Source organism: Mesoplodon bidens (assembly GCF_964165515.1).
Source record: "Mesoplodon bidens genome assembly, contig: HAP1_SCAFFOLD_186, whole genome shotgun sequence".
NCBI lineage: Eukaryota > Metazoa > Chordata > Mammalia > Artiodactyla > Ziphiidae > Mesoplodon > Mesoplodon bidens.
The window spans coordinates 752-17,925 of record NW_027671824.1 but is presented as its reverse complement, the minus strand read 5'-3'; the positions used below and the strand labels follow the sequence as shown (position 1 = coordinate 17,925).

At 39.8% G+C, this 17,174-nt stretch overlaps 1 pseudogene across 1 annotated transcript in view; it reads left to right on the top strand.

Annotated features, from left to right (window-relative positions):
• The window catches only part of LOC308610969 (putative helicase senataxin), a 56,746-nt pseudogene extending 40,275 nt beyond the window's left edge, over positions 1–16,471 (top strand). The window contains exons 14-23 of the transcript in view: positions 1,232–1,333; positions 1,523–1,638; positions 2,837–2,908; positions 4,606–4,755; positions 5,933–6,040; positions 9,300–9,487; positions 10,109–10,201; positions 11,889–12,053; positions 15,584–15,682; positions 16,288–16,471. The product of the transcript in view is annotated as a putative helicase senataxin (transcript). The remainder of the gene's footprint in view (positions 1–1,231; positions 1,334–1,522; positions 1,639–2,836; positions 2,909–4,605; positions 4,756–5,932; positions 6,041–9,299; positions 9,488–10,108; positions 10,202–11,888; positions 12,054–15,583; positions 15,683–16,287) is intronic.
• The last annotated feature ends 703 nt before the right edge of the window (positions 16,472–17,174 follow it).

Below are 17,174 nucleotides of genomic sequence, written 5' to 3'. Positions count from 1 at the left end.
ATCTCTGCATTTGATTGTATGTAAATGAAAAAACAAACACCTAAGCATCTAGAGAGTGACCAGCCCTCACCCTGTTCCCTCCAGGGAAGCCACAGCAGCTCAGGGGCTTTCACCTCTGTTTTTCACCTTTCTCTTTGTTTTTGGCCCCTAGGAATTTCTCTTACATCCTTCTGAGCTCACCCTGCAATTTAAAGGATGTCTGTTTTAATTTCTAGAGCATTTTTAGATGCTTATAGTGGCTATAAATCTCATCCACCTTTCTGGTAGAAACACAAGTTAGCAATTTTGACACCTTCAAGTAAATGTTGGTCAGAGAAGATGGCTTCAAATTTTAGAAGAATGAGCTGAACTAGGAACAAAAATATGTGTGAACAGCTGTATAATGAGTTCATTTATTCATTCAGTGTATGTTTATTGTACTTACGTGCCAGCTGCGCTTCTAGGCTGTGACCAAAACAAAACCTGGTTCTTATGGGACTTGGATTCAGTGGAAGGAGATAGCAAACAAGTATGTGATGTGTCAGATTGGGATAAGTGCTAATAAACGCTGCATGATTGCTATAGTTTAGTAGTTCAGTGAAGCAGTGGGAGACTTTTAGATTAAATAATATCTGAAATGTGCTAACCTAAAATTAAAATGTGGTTAATAAACCAGTTAAATGATGCTGACAGTTTTTGGAATTACCATATTCCAGAATTTCCAGCATCTTGTGTCCCTTAGATCCTGGAGTGGCATTGTGATGTGGAACAGTGTTTCAAAACCGTGGTTCTCAGTATTCTGCAGAAAAGCATTTGATGGTCCTGTAAGATTCTGTTTGGGGAATTCAGACCTGCATTAATAGAGAAAAGTCTTCATCTTCGAAATATCCTATGGTCAAGAAATTTGTTTTATTTTCACTCGCCATTTCCCAAATACATCTTACCATGGAGTGATGTATAGAACATAGTTTGAGAAGCATTAGTGTAATAGAATCTCAACTCTGCAGTGTACTGCTTGTGCAACCTCAGTAGCTTTTATTAGGTGGAAATAAATCCTTGCCTTATAGGATTCTTATGAAGCAAATCTAAAAGAATGTGTGTGGAACCTCTAGCGCAGTTCCAGGTATTTGGTTGATTAATAGTTCATGTTAGCTCCTTTCTCTGATTGTTAATATATTTGCTTAGAAATAATTATTATGTACAGAAATTGACAGCATTCTTATTAACCTCTAAGTGTGACTTCTATCAACAGGAAACTGTGGAGATATAAATTTAGTACGTCTAGGTCCAGAAAAGTGTATTAATACTGAGGTCCTAAAATTCAGTTTGGACAGCCAAGTTAACCACAGAATGAGTAAGTACTGAATAAAGGTATATATAAATTGATTTCTGTTTCTTTTTGTATGGTAGAAAATGGCATAGGCATTAAAGGTAATTTGGAGACCCTAGAAGTAGTCTAGTTTTGAAAGCTAGTTTTTCTTCTCATTTGTATGCATATGTGTGTATTTGTTAGAATCAACAGCTTTTTATCTTTTTTTTAAAGAAAAAGACTTACCTTCTCATATTCATGAGATTCACAGAAGAAAGGAATTTCTAGATCATCAACTAGCTGAACTTTCTCGCCAGCGTGCTTTATGCCGAGGTGGAAGGGAACTACAGGTATCTAAACATGTCTTGATCAGTGTTTTTTAAAAGCTCATAGATAAACTAGTTGGTGAGTATTTGATGCCATTCTTTCATTGTGGAATAGCATAATTTGTGTACAAAAATGTACACAGAGATGGTATGCCTTACATTCGGGGTTAAACTTTTTTTAAAAGAACAAGATAGTAAATATTTCAGACTTTGCAGGCCACGTGCAGTCTGTTTTAGCCACTGAACGCCACTGTTAATAGCATGAAGGCAGAGTAGATAACACGTAAGTGGTGCCCCAAGGGTTGGCCTGCTTAAGCAGAAAGCGTACCTGCAGTACTCTGAACAGAACTGAATCATACACACTATTAAGAATTTATTGGACTTCCCTGGTTGTCCAGTGGTTAAGAATCTGCACTTACACTGAAGGGAGCTCAGGTTCGATCCCTGCTCAGGGAACCCTAGTTCCTCATGAGCATCCCTCATGCTGCACAGGGGGGCCACAAAAAATAAAAGAATTTATCAAATTAGCACCTACTGATTGAAGCATGGGGTGCTGGTTGTCGGGTTGCTGGACAATGAGCTGATGTTTAAAAACAGACCACAAGAGAAAGCGAAATAGAGAAGTTTATTTTCACAGGTCTTGAGGAAGGTATAAGGCATGTCTCGTGGGGCATGACAGGCAGGTCAAGGGAGAGTGCAGACAGAGAGAGGCAGGCCCTGGCACACATGTCATTATCAGAGTCCATGCGTGGAGTACTTTGGGGTTCCCAGGCTAGGGCTGGATTGGCCAATTTTAACTGAAAGAGCAGGGTTTTGGTAAGTAGCTTAGAGGGTCTCTTATCTAAAGGGCATATAAGGGGAAGGCACTGGATGGCAGAGGAGACTGTTGATCACAAGAGCTTATGTTGGCTGGTGGGCCGGTGACTCCACGGGCTGCCATCTAGGGCGTGCATGTGTGTGAAGGGGCCTAGTGTTAGTTTGGGGTCTCTGCAGGCTGCTTGGCCAAACAAAATGGATGCCAGGGCATCAGTACCATGGAGTAGCTTAGCTAAACTCTGACACACAGCAATACAGAAAGACTGGTATAGAGAAAACACACTGGGCGAATCAGTTTTTCATTGGTAAAGTACTGGCTCACCCTTTTGAAATGTGAGGCAGTCCATTGGAAAGCATTTTAAAATGCTTAATTTAATGTTAATGATGGCATTCTGATTTTTTCCAGAGGCAAGAATTAGATGAAAAAATGGCCAAAGTTTCACAAGAAAGGCAGGAGCTTTCTTCTAAAATTAAAGAGGTAAGTAGTTCACCTGTAGCACTTTACTGGTATTACTTTTTCTTTTTTAAAATTATGAAATAGTTCAGACAACCTGTGGTCTTTTCTCAATTACATTTAAAAATTTGGGGGAATTCCCTGGCTGTCCAGTGGTTAGGACTCTGCTTCCATTGCAGGGGGTGTGGGTGTGATTCCTGGTCAGGGAACTAGATCCCATGTGCTGCAACTAAGAGCCCGCATGCTACAACTAAAAGATCCCTCATGCTGCAACTAAAAGATCCCACACGCTGCCGGGAAGATCCCACATGCCACAACTAAGACCCAGCGTAGCCAAATAAATAAATAAATAAGTAACTATTTGAAGATACAGGAAAAAAAAATACACATCTGAATTCAGGTAGAGTGACAGTGGCTGGGATGTGGCCCAAGAAATATAAGCACCTTTTTTCTCAGTTTTTGGCTGAAAGCATACACTCCTTTTCCTTGTTTCTGATCACAAAAAATCCTTCTATAACATGTATAACTTTTCCCAGTTTTCTTTGGATATAAAAATATCAACTAACATTTATATTGGTCAAAGCTAGAATGAGCCAGGTGTGTACCCCATCACCAGCATGCAGCCCTTAATGAAATGAATTGGCGGTCAGGGAAAGAGAGGGTAATACTCAACCGGTAATGGTATTTGTATTTTTGAGCTGTGGTTTTCCTCTTGAATGTATTATTGACCTTCTCTGTGTGGCTAAATAAATATAATTGAACTTAATGTGTATTTCCACTAGCAGTTTGTTTATTTAAATCAAAAGTTATGTGGAAAGCTTTTTATTAAAACTTTAAGCTGAGCCCAAAATTAATCTTGCCACATTTAAGGATGAAGTCCATGTTTACCAGTATTATGGTTTTTGCCGCTGATCACATTGTTCTGTGGGCCATTAAATTAACTGTCCTTGGCAGTTTTACTCATTAGAGAGCTGAGAGGAGAGGTATGTGACAGTTAACATGTGAGCACCAGAAGGCCACAGTTGCCACCCTCTCTTCACATACATGCCTTGGCATCCATGGTTGAATCTATCACATGTTCAGGGATGATTCACGACAGCTTTTTCAGGAGGGGAGATAGGCTACCTGAATCTATGATGAGAGTACTAGTTTATTAATTTGAACACTGAATGATATGCATTGTGAGGTGTCATTCATACTGTTAGTCTCCATCACAGTTTATTCCCTTATAGTCTGGACCAAGGTTGTTGGATTCCACTGTGGAACTAGAATGCTTGTCAGTTTCACAGGCGTTTTTGTTGGTACTATCCCTTATAAAAGAACAATATTACATACTTAAAAACTAACAGCAAAGTGTATGTTCAGGCTTAGTTCTGATCCTGGTTTTACTCAGATAATTGCTTCACAACTCAGTAGAATTACTTAATCTTTGCTTATTCTGATACCTTCCCTCATACGTCAGGCTGTAAGAATTGTAATCCACTTCGACCAAATTAAACCTGAATAAATTTTTCTTAATGTGCTTATTATTAACTCATGTTCTGAGATTAGACTCCACTGCAAAGTGTTCTTTCTGGTGGCTTCTGATTATCTTGAATGTTTCTTCTCTTTTCTAGGCTTGAGGTTCCTACCTAACATTTACTAGACATTATTCTGCCACATAATAAGTGTAGTTAAGAATTTATATACAACTGAATGTTGATGAACTTTTATTCTCTTAGGTTCAAGGATGCCCACAAAAGACACAGAACATCATCATCTTAGAGTCCCACATCATCTGCTGCCCACTGAGCACGAGTGGTGGTTTGCTGCTCAAGGCTGCTTTCCGTGGGCAAGGGGGTGTCCCCTTTAGTTGTGTCATTGTTGATGAGGTCAGTAAGCAGTCGGCCATACAGCTTTGCTAGGAGTAAGGAGTAAGTCTTAGATGAAGAGTGGCTGCCGAGATGTTGACAAAGTGGTCTTTGCATCTGATTTTGACCTGCCATTACATATGTATTCTCTTATGTTGAAATACGCTGCTAATGACCCACCATGATGAAAATTGCTTTTTCAGTATCGGGACTGTAGTCTTGGAGATTCCTGATTGTTCTTCATAAAATCCCTCCCAAGGATTATTCTAGCTCCTGCTTGGGATATCTCTGGTTACCTTTTTTTTTTTTTTTTTTTTTGCGGTACGTGGCCCTCTCACTGTTGTGGCCTCTCCCGTTGTGCTGCACAGGCTCTGGACGCACAGGCTCAGCGGCCGTGGCTCATGGGCCCAGCTGCTCCGCGGCATGTGGGATCTTCCCGGACCGGGGCACGAGCCCGTGTCCCCTGCATCGGAAGGCGGACTCTCAACCACTGCACCACCAGGGAAGCCCTCTGGTGACCTTTTGAAGCATTTTTAATATAACTCTGGACAGCTCTGAGCCACCGTATTTTCAGCTAACATCTTTATTTCTACTTCATTCATTGAGCAATCATTTATTGGGTACCTACTGTTTGCCAGAATGTAGAGCCAGAAGACAAAAGAGATGGAAAATGAGGTACAGAGAAACCATCCAGGAGATCCAAGATCCAGTATTCACCAAAACGAAGGAATAGAAAAGATGGAAGTGATGAAATAATTGAAGGAAATGCCATTGAATTGAAAAGAAGCTTGAGTCTTGCAACTGAAGCGGCCTACTGAGGAGCAAGGAAGAGAGAGGGGGTGGGGCACACAGACACTCAGTCCCCCCAGCCATGTGCCCAGCAAGGACAAAGAAGACAAACTGGGGACATGACATGGCCCTTCTTGCTTATGGGCTGCTTCCCAGGTGGTAGTGGCACCTGAGTGGTGGCTGACTTCAAAACGTGTGTGGGTTTTTTTCCCCCGCTTCGGCGTTTAGAATGTTTTTGTTGTTTTGTTTTCTAACCAAAGGAAGTTCTTATTTTTGATCTTTGGTGCAGAAGGAGAAAGTGTATGTTTCTGAATGGTTAGGACACTTATGAATTGGATAGACTGTATATGGATAAATAAATAATAGAGATAATTCTGATTATGTCTCCATTCTGTACTCTCTTACCAAGGCCGGACAGTCTTGTGAAGTTGAAACTCTTACTCCACTCATACATCGTTGCAACAAGCTCATCCTTGTAGGAGATCCTAAGCAGCTCCCTCCCACAGTCATTTCTATGGTATGTTTTTTCACATTCGTGTTGCTTTAAAGTGGAAGGGGCTTGTTTTTTTGTTGTTGTTGTTGTTTTGGGCGGCGGGGCGGTCTTTCTTGGATCATCATCTCTTATTTGCAAGGATAAATAGGGAATGGCTGAGAAAAGAGAACTACTGTTGAGAGCCTTCATAGTGAAAGTCTCCGGAAATGTTCCTTTGTTCATAATGTGCTTATGTGTGTGAGACAGGAGCAGTGTGAGTGTCACAGACTAGAAGTTTAGGAGGAGGATGTCCCATGTGCAGTGGGCTGTTCCTTTGGGAAAGGCAGTGTGCAGCTGTTTTAAGGGCTGTATCTGATTTATTTTAGTAACATAAGCACCAAAACCATAATAAAAGAAAAACTTTAAAAGCAGGGAATAGAATCCAACCTCCTGATTTATCTTTCAATATGTGCAAATTTGAGGAAAACAGTATAAAGATAAATTATTCTTACAGTAACGTTTTCAATTTTAGGATTCTGTATCCTATAGTACAGGAAAATGCCGGTGTCCCTCACATCCTCTGAAAGGGAAGGTGGTGAAAGGAAAGAGGTTGTGGGCTGTGCTTGTGGGAAGATGAGCACCAAAGTTGTGGTTCCCTTCACTTCGTTTCTTAAATGTCACTAAAGATGGCTCCTAGAAATGCACAGCAGAATCAGGATTCAGATGTTTTGGGTAATCTTCATAGGTCTAGATGACCGTTTTGAAGTTTAATGAAATTTGAGCATTTTACTGATACATAGATTATTTGTACAAATATAGAGTAGTGGCTGCATAAACTGTCCCAGAGAACAGACCATTTTCACAGCATTTCTGTTACGTTATGGAAAGAAAGCAGGTTTTTTTTGGTTAGTATTATTTTTGACTTTGGAATCATCAAAATGATAGTGCAGTTCTTTGACCTCTGAACACCCGTGCGTGACTGTTCAAGGGAGTAGCCTAGGAGTGCCCATGTCCCTGAGTGAAAACCTTGTCCATAGGACAGAGCTGCTGTGGGGGGTTCTGCTTGTGGAGACCTAGGAGGAGCCAGCTCTGCCCTGCATTCTTTGAATAGTTGCAGTATTTCAGAAACCTACTGATTTAACTTCCTGAAGGGCCTTAGCACGTGGTTAGTGAAATGGGTTGTCGATAGGCCTCAACTTCACTGTCTCCTTTGGTGATTGATTAAAAACAGCAGAAATGAGAAAAATCCACTTGGGCTTTTCTTATTGTTGCAAAAATAATAGAGGCTTATTGAGAAGATTCAGAAAATAATTACAAAGTTAATTTTCTCAGCATGCCTTTCTAACCCTAGGGATAAGTACTATGAACAGTTTAGTGAGTATTTGAACAGTTTGTGGGCATGTGTGTGTTGACTTTTTTTCAGTCTGTGTTCATTGAGTGCCAGGCTAATTCAAGCACTGTTTTTAAGTTCTGGCGTCATTACAGTGACGACAATTGACAAAAATCCCTGGCCTCTGGCTTCCCTGGTGGCACAGTGGTTGAGAGTCCACCTGCCGATGCAGGGGACACGGGTTCGTGTCCCAGTCCGGGAAGATCCCACAAGCCACGGAGCGGCTGAGCCATGACTGCTGAGGCTGTGTGTCCGGAGCCTGTGCTCCGCAGCGGGAGAGGCCACAACAGTGAGAGGCCCGCATACCACAAAGAAAAAAAAATATTCTTGCCCTCATGAAGCTGACATTCTAGTGGGTAACAGACAGTAAATAAGTTACTAGATTCAGAATGTCAGATGGCTATAGGGAATGTATAAATTTGTGTATATGTATGTAGGTTTTTTTTTTTTTAATTTATGGCTGTGTTGGATCTTCGTTTCTGTGTCGGGGCTTTCTCTAGTTGTGGCAACTGGGGGCCACTCCACATCACGGTGCGCGGGCCTTTCACTATCGCGGCCTCTCTTGTTGCGGAGCACAGGCTCCAGACGCGCAGGCTCAGTAATTGTGGCTCATGGGGCCAGCTGCTCCGTGGCATGTGGGATCTTACCAGACCAGGGCTCGAACCCTTGGGTCCTGCATCGGCAGGCAGACTCTCAACCACTGTGCCACCAGGGAAGCCCTGTATGTAGGTTTTGACCTTGTTTAAAGGTGGAAGAATCAGTCTGTACCAAATTACCTTTTTTTCCAGTCAGTAAATAGATCAGGGATATATGTTCATGTCAAAACATAAAAATCTCCATCATTTTGTAGGATGGACTCAGTTTTTTTTTTCTGGAAGTAGATGTGCTACCTCATATAAACCTCTTTCTTCTTTCCCAGAGTGAAATAAATGAGTTTTTTTAGCCAACTTGAATAGATAAACTTTGGGGGGTATAGATGAAATTGCCAAATGTCTACTAAAAATATTCTCTTTAATTATACAAACCTATTTAATATCACATATGTAAATAATCACATATATAACTAATATAAATAAGAAGTAACGCCTGTTTTCTCCACTCTGATAGTTTGTGAAACAGGTTTATTAAAACTTTGCACATACATCTTCAACGCTCATATTGTCAACGTCCCTCATAAAGATTGCATCATCCTAGTGGGTTTTCCAGAGCACATTTTTTGCTTCTAGATTATTTAAGACGTAATATTTTTTGAATCTTGATATGATGCTACCATTGAAAAGTATATCCAAAGGCACGACCGTGATAACATTAAGACAGTTTTCTTCGTTTGTCAATTAAGTCACTGTGTTTCAGATCACAGGTTTGTAACCCTTTCTTGGATTTATGAAATCAACTTAATTGCCTGTGTCCTCCACTAGAATGTAAGCTCTGTGACATTTGATCTTCACTGTAGACTGTCAGCACCCCAAATTTTAGCTGCTTGGTATATGATGGATGGATGAAGAAAGTGGTCTTTCAGAGGCTTATTTACAATGGCATTCATTATTTCTAGTTGTGATAGCATAGCCCAGAAATAATTGTTAAAATCTGTGTTACAGTTCTTTGCTGCTTTTATCATTGATTCTTTCAGGTGACCCCTGTTAGCACCAAAATAGCGACAGTTGTGGTCATTCACAAGATCACATCTCGTTCATAAGCAGTATGTGGGTTTTCTAAATAAGGGGAAAATACCTTAACTTTTGTAGTCAAGCTACATGACTTTTCTAGGGCTGGAGTCGGAAATATCTTCTCTCTCTGAATCTTTGGTTGTTGGTAATACCTTGTACATTTGAGAGCTCAGTGATTGTTTTTTTTAATAGTGGGAAAAGTACACATGAATTCTTGCAGATTATTGTTTTGTTTTCCTCCTTTCAGAAGGCCCAGGAGTATGGCTATGACCAGTCGATGATGGCCCGCTTCTACAACCTTCTGGAAGAGAACGTGGAGCACAACGTGATTGGCAGGCTGCCTGTCTTACAGCTCACCATTCAGTACAGGATGCACCCAGACATATGTCTCTTCCCTTCTAATTACATTTATAACAGGAACTTGAAAACAAATAGGTGAGCTCTGTTCATTGCATGTTCACCTGTTTTATTTGTAGGTTTGGCTGCTTAGGAAGAATAGCTCTTTTGTTGTGCTTTTAGGTCTTGTTATTAAAAACACAAAGGTTTAATAATTTTAATTAAAAAAAGTCCTATTGATTGTAGCAAATGCAGATAAATGAAAAGAAAGGGATAAACCCAACCCCTATTGATACTACCCAGAAGTAATCACTGGTAACATTTTGTTATATCTACTTCCAGTCCTTGTACTATGCACATCTTTTTTTTTTACTTTTTCTCCTTTTTTTGGAGGAAAAAAGCACACCATGCTCTACATAGTATACTGTAGCATGCTTTTTTCACTTACTGTATTATGAGTAACTTTCCAATCATGATTGTTATATTTTAATTTACATGGGTCATTCTCCCTAGTACTAGAATAGAAATGAAATTCACCTGCTACCTCTCACTAAAATATGTTATTTACAAGTATTTAATTTTATTTAAAAAGAAGGTCCTTCTTGTCCTCTTAACTTTCCCTTGCTCTCTTCCACAGAAAGAACAAATAGTAATAATAATTCTAAAACATTTTCTCTTGTAATTTGACTTGCATTCTAAATGGTGGCTGCTCTTTTGTAGAATGACAGAGACCATTCGGTGTTCATCTGACTGGCCATTTCAACCCTACCTCGTGTTTGATGTTGAAGATGGTTCAGAAAAGCGGGATAATGAGTAAGTTCTCCTTTTTCTTCAGTCCCCACTGATGGTCCCAGAATTTTTGTATTGTTTCTGTTCATATTTAAATTCAAAATACTTTCCATATAAATCTCTCTGCCTAGTGCCAGTGCACAATCATTTTCTTTTAGCTGGGTTGATAACTTCACCTTTTCAATCATAAATTACTGATGTCTTTATATATTTCAGTCTTGATTTTTTTTTTCTTAACTGGGTAATGGGGGTTATGTTACCTAAAATGCGGTCAGCACTTCAGTAGATCCATGCTGAGATCCCAGCTGTGAGTAAAACAGACGTGGCCCCAGTGCAAGGCTGCTGTGGTCCAACAGGCGAGACAGACATTAACCAGGCCATCACCGTGGTGATTAATGGTTCCAGTTGGGTTAAGTATTGTGACGGATAAGTACAGATACAGTTGAATCAAGGTGTGAGGCAGAGGGTGGACAATACTTCCAGCATGTTGGATTGTGAATCAGGTGGTTTGTGAATGACAGCACAAAAGGAGCAGTGGTTGCTAATTAGCAAGCACCTCAGAGGAGCCGGGGCTTCTTGTGAGAGAATAAAGGAGGAGGAGCCCGGAGGCTGCATTTGTTAGCACAGATAGAAATGCCACCCCTGCATCATGACGTATGAAGAAATAGAAATTCCACCTCTGTGTCAAGAGAGAGCTGCAAAGCAAGTGGTGTCCTCCATGAGAATAAGATATTAGTTAATAGTGGTGGAAGGAGGGGCCCCTCAGTGAAGAAGTTAGAAATACGGAGCAGTTGGCTGGGGGGTTGCTATTCCAGAGGGACTGTGGAAGTTGTAGTGGGGTCTGTTGGAATGGAGCAGGGGATTGAGAGTTTACCGCATAAGTATTATGGAGATGGATGTTCACGGGAAGAGAGTTGGCCTGAGAGGTGACCAAATAAAGCTTTCAGGTATGGAAAAGAAAGCTAGCTGACTGGCTTGTCCGTATAGTAAGTCTTGAAATTAGAATAGTGAATATTTAAGGCTTTAAAGTGAGACAGATAAGGTAGCCTCGGGAATAAAGTTGCGCGTGCAGGGCATCCCCCAGTGTGCACACATGTTGCATTTGGTATGGTGATGAGGGAACGCATTGTAGTTCAGGAGATGAGTTGGGAGTGCAGGATGAGGCCAGCAAGGACAGAGGACGTGATCCTGCTGTAGGGCCCCGTGTTTGTTCATCTCTGGGAGCCGGGTCACATTTAGTCCGTGTGGCTGCCATTCTCTCGGTCATGTGGTGCATGATCTGCATGACCTGTGGTGGGGAATGCAGGAAGGTAGTACATCTGAAGCACTTTTCTCAGTGTTGGGAAGATAGTCAATCCTTAATGTTAGCTATTCATTAGTCATATCTTCATTATTATTATGAATACTTTCGTTCTCACTGTGGCTATCCCTGTTTTAATAAGTGAAGAAACTGGTGCCTTAACATCACGTAACTCGAACCACTTTTCTCTCCTACAACTTTGTGTTTCACTGGGCAGTTATTTTTATATTTATTCATATGTACAATATTAATGGTCATTATAACAGCCTCTTTGAATCACTGCTGACTGAATAAAGATGAAACCTACCTATGTACCCTTTACTGTAGTGGAAAACCAAGTGGAACTTAACTTAGCAATTGGACTGCTATTAGTTTTGATGTGTTGTATTTTTTTGTTTTCATCTTATTTAGCTCATATGTAAATGTTCAAGAAATAAAACTGGTAATGGAAATAATTAAACTTATGAAAGACAGAAGAAGGGATGTTACTTTCCGAAACATTGGCATAATAACCCATTACAAGGCTCAGAAGACGATGATTCAGAAGGATTTGGACAAAGAGTTTGATAGAAAAGGGTGAGGCATCTCTATTTTTACAGAGATTTTGAGTTTTTCTGTTGAATTAAAAAGAAGAAAGAGGGGATAGAAGGAAAGAAGCAAAGGAAACTTAACTCTAGGGAGTGGTCTTAGACCCTGGTAGTATAGAACAAGGAGACTAGGACCCTGGCTCCATAGACTTGTGCTGGGAGGGAGTGTGGTTACACGTGTAGCCCCTGCAGATGGAGTGCCTCCTGCCAGTTCAAATGTCATCACCGTTACACTTGACAATGGAAGTGACTGAGAAATTCTTCAGGCCTTTACCTTTAGTTGGATGACTTGTTATCTGAATTCTAACTCTACTGAGAATCATGTATTCACATTTTCACTTACAATAAATTATTTAACCCTTTTAGTGCCTTCATGTATAGGGTGAAGATCATGTTTTTGTCTCCTTTATGCCTCAACAGTAAAATAAAAAAATTAAATATTAGAAATCCATTAACTCAAAAGTTTCTGCACCTAGAAACACACAAAGTACCAAAATTGACTCTAGGAAAAGCCAGAAACTTTGATAGACCTATTAAATGTAAAAAGAGTGAGTTAGTAATCACTTTCCAACAGAGAAAAACAGAGGATCAGGCTTCACAGGTGAATTCTGTCCAACATTAAGAATTAGCACCAGTCCTATGCAAATGCTTCCAAAAAATAGAAGGGAACACTTTCTAACTCATTTTATGGGGCCATTATTACCCTGATACCAAAGCCATGGAGACATCACCAGAAAAGAAAACTATGGACCAATATCCTTTATGAATATGGATGCAGAAGTTCTCAACAAAATAATGGCAGCTGAACTCAACAGCATATTAAAAGGATTATTTACCACAGCCAAGTGGAATTTATCTCAGGAATGCAAGGTTGGTTCAACATATGAAAATCAGTCAGTGTGATATACCGTATTAAAGGGGGAAACCCCACATGATGGTGATCATCTGAATAAATGTGGAAAAGACATGTGACTGAATGCAGCAACCTTTCATGATAAAGATACTCAACAAACTAGGAAGAGAAGGGAACTTCCTCAACCTAATAAAGAGCATCTATGAAAAACCCACAGCTAACACATCATACTTGATGCTAAGATTGAAAGCTTTCCCCCTATGATGAGGAAGGATGCCACTCTCTACTCTCTCTACTTGCACTACTTCTGTGCAGCACTGTATTAGAAGTTCTATGCAGAGCAATTAAGCAAGAAAAGGAAATAAATGGCATCCATATTGGAAAAGAAGTAGTAAAAGTGTCTCTTAACAAATGGCATAATCTGGGACTTGCCTGGTGGTCCAGTGGTTAAGACACCATGCTTCCACCGCAGGGGGCATGGGTTTGATCCCTGGTCAGGGAACTAAGATCCTGCGTGCTGTGTGGCCACAAAAAATCCAAAAACCAAAAAAAAAAAAAAACACACACACAAAAAAAACTAACAACAACTACAGCAAAAAACAAACGGCATACTCTTACATCTAGAAAAACCTAAAAAAATCTATGCAAACTACTGGTCCTTATAAACAAGTTCAGCAGAGTTGTAAGGTACAAGATCAGTATACAAAAATCAGTTGTATTTCTTTACACTCTAGAGAAGTCTGAAAAGGAAAATTTCTTAAAATTCCATTTACACTAGCATCATAAAGAACAAAATACTTCGGAGTAAATGTAACCAAAGAAGTGTGAGCTCATACACAGAAGGACAAAACGTTGTTGAAAGAATTTAAAGTACTAGATAAATGTAAAGACATTTCATGTCCATGGATCGGAAGACTTAATATTGTTAAGATGGCACCATTCCCCAGGTTGATCTACAGATTCATTGTTACCTCTGTCAAAATTCCAGCTACCTTCTTTTACAGAAATGGACAAGCTTATTCTAAAATTCACATGGAAGTGCAAGAGACCCTAAATAGCTTGACAGAGAACAGTGTTGGAGGGCTCACACTTCCCTCTTTCAAAATTTACTACAAAGCTATCAACACTGGTACTGTCATAAGGGTAGACATATATAGACCAATAGAATAGAAGTGAGATTCCAGAAATCAATCCATACATTCATGGCCAGTTGATATTCAACAAGGGTGCCAAGCCTACTCATTGGGGTAATAATAGTTTTTCAACAAATGGTGCTGGAATAACTGGATATCCACCCACAAAAGAATGAATTTAGACCCCTGTCTCACACTGTATAGAGTAATTAACTCAAAATGAATGAGTGCTCTGAGTCTAAGAGACAAAACTATAAAACTTACAAGGAAACAAAGGTAAATTTATATGACCTCAGATTAGGCAACAGATTCTTAGATATGATACCCAGGCACCAGTAACCAAAGGAGAAGTAAATTGGCCTTCATAAAAACTAAAAACTTATGTGTTTCAAAGGACACACTATCAAAAGAGTGAAAAGACAACACACAGAGTGGGAGAAAATACTTGCAAAATATTTATCTGACAAGTCATATCCAGCATATATAAAGAACTCATACAACTTAATAAAATGATAATCTAACTTTTTAAGCAAAATATTTATCTGACAAGTCATATCCAGCATATATAAAGAACTCATACAACTTAATAAAATGATAATCTAACTTTTTAAGCGGGCAAGGGATGTGAAGAGCATTTCTCAAAAGAAGATAAACAGAAATCCAACAGGCACATGAAAAGCTGCTCCACATCATTTGTCATGAGGGAAATGCAGATCAAAACCACAGTGAGGAGATATCATTTCACACCCACCAAGATGACTATCATTACAAAAAAAAAAAATAACAAGTTTTGGAAGGGATGTGGAGAAATTAGAATACTTACACATTGCTGATGAGAAACTGCAGAAAACAGTTTGGCAGTTCCTCCTAAAGTTGAACATAGAATTACCACGTGACCCAGCAATTCCACTCCTAGGTACATACCTGAAAGAATTGAGAAAGGGTTCACACAAAAGCTTGTACATGAATGTTCGTAGCAGCATTATTCATGATAGTCAAAAAGTGGAAACAACCCAAATGTCCCAAAATGGTACATAGGTAAGAAGTAAATTGTGTATCTGTACGAGTGAATAGTCAGTCGTGGAAGGAATGAAGTACTGTTACCAGTCTACGACACGGATGAACCTTGAAAACATTATGCTAGGTGAAGGAAGCCCAACACAAAAGGTCCCATATTTTATGATTCCATTTATATGAAATTTCCCATGTAGAAAAGTCCATAGAGACAGACAGTAGATTAGTGGTTGCCAGGGCCTGGGGAGGGGGAGATAGAGACTGATGGCTGATAGGCACAGGGCTTCTCTCCTGGGTGATGGACATGCTATGAAATTAGATATTGGTGATGACTGCACACTGTAGTGAATGGACTCAACACCACCAAATGGTGTGCTTTAAAATGGTGAATTCTGTGTTATGTGAATTCTACTCCAGTTTAAAAAGATAGCACTACAAAAGTAAGAAATACTACTGTATAAATATGTATATTTAATAATTATCTTTTTTCAGCAAATATGTTTCTCTCTTCGTAAATAGGCCAGCAGAAGTAGATACCGTGGATGCCTTCCAGGGTCGTGAGAAAGACTGTATTATTGTTACATGTGTCAGAGCAAATGCCATGCAAGGCTCAATTGGGTGGGTAACTGTCATCATTGATTCTTTGCTTGTTTATGATCCAGAGTTAGATCTTTTTAATCACTGTTAGAGAATACCATCATTTGCTCTATTTTCTTTTATAAAAAATTGAGTAATATCATGAAGGTTTCTTTTTTAAGTTGTGAAGTTGATCCACTGTTAGGTCTGCTTCTCTTGGTACCTTGTGTATTAACCCATGTCACAGTGTGAATCTGTTGTTTCACTTGATAAGAGTGAAACAGATTATTGAATCCAGTATATTTTGCAGGGGCATGCTCCTCTCCATGGTATGTGTCATAATTGATCTACTATCATATTTTTAGGATCTTTGAAGGCTTAAAAATCATACCATTAAAATTTCCAATATCTCATCCAAGTCAAAATAGGAAATCGACAGACAGATGCATCACTTTGAAGGAAAGCACTGGGCCTCTTGTTTGTTTGCTGTCCTTAATGGGAATTGCTTCTGTGTCGGGTCCTGCACCACGAGCTTAAAGCAGGAGCCCAAGAAAAGCTGTCTGAAATGCCTGTGTCTCACCTACACTGACATGCCGAGTCTTTCTGAAGAAAGAAGTAACTCTTTTTTTTTTCCTTCTATTGCTTAGGTTTCTGGCAAGTTTGCAGAGATTGAATGTCACCATCACACGAGCCAAGTACAGCCTCTTCATCCTGGGACATTTGAGGACCCTGATGGTAGGTACATTCTAGAGGACCGGGGAACTCCAGAGTTTGCTCATGATGACTGATACCGGGTTGAGGTTTTGTTTTTATTTTTCATCAAAGTGGAAATGATTTTGAGGCTACAAACAATAATGAGCCTCTTCCCACTGGTTGTTTTGTCCTCCAGCAGCTTCTTCCTGGGAGCTTTTATAATGCCTAAACCGCTCACCCTTTCTTAGCCCAAGACCCAGGTATCCGTAGTGTACTCTCAAGATGAGCTTTAAAAAAATTGTATCTACATCGTAGAATTGTTAAGAAGACATGTAAACCCATATATGTAAAGTGCTAGAAGATGGGTTAGCACTTAGTAAACACTCAGTAAATGTGGCTATTAGCCTAGCTTAATGCCAGAGAGAGGGGGAATTTGCAGGAAAGTGCTTGGATCTTCATTTCTGTCTTGGCACTTAGAGCAGCACTGCTTGCTGTTTCCCTTGAGGGGTGAGTGGCATCAGAGCTCATCCATGCGTACAGATACTCCTGTAGAAGGAGGGGCAAGTTTACATGTGTAGTCGACAAATAGTAATAGTACAGCTTAATTTGGTGAACCACAGCTAGATAAAGCATGTATTTGCCTGCCTCATTAGGTGTAATAACTCAGTTTCTCTAATTTCTGTATTTAACAGAGTCATTGTTTTATCTCAGGAGAGGTGCCAACTCAGTAGGATTTTCCCCTGTTTTGGTTAGTTCCACCAGAGGGCGCCCAAATACAGTCTTTCTCATTCAGCTCTTACCTAGATTTGTGGTCTTCAACCTTTGTTGTTTGTGTACCCCC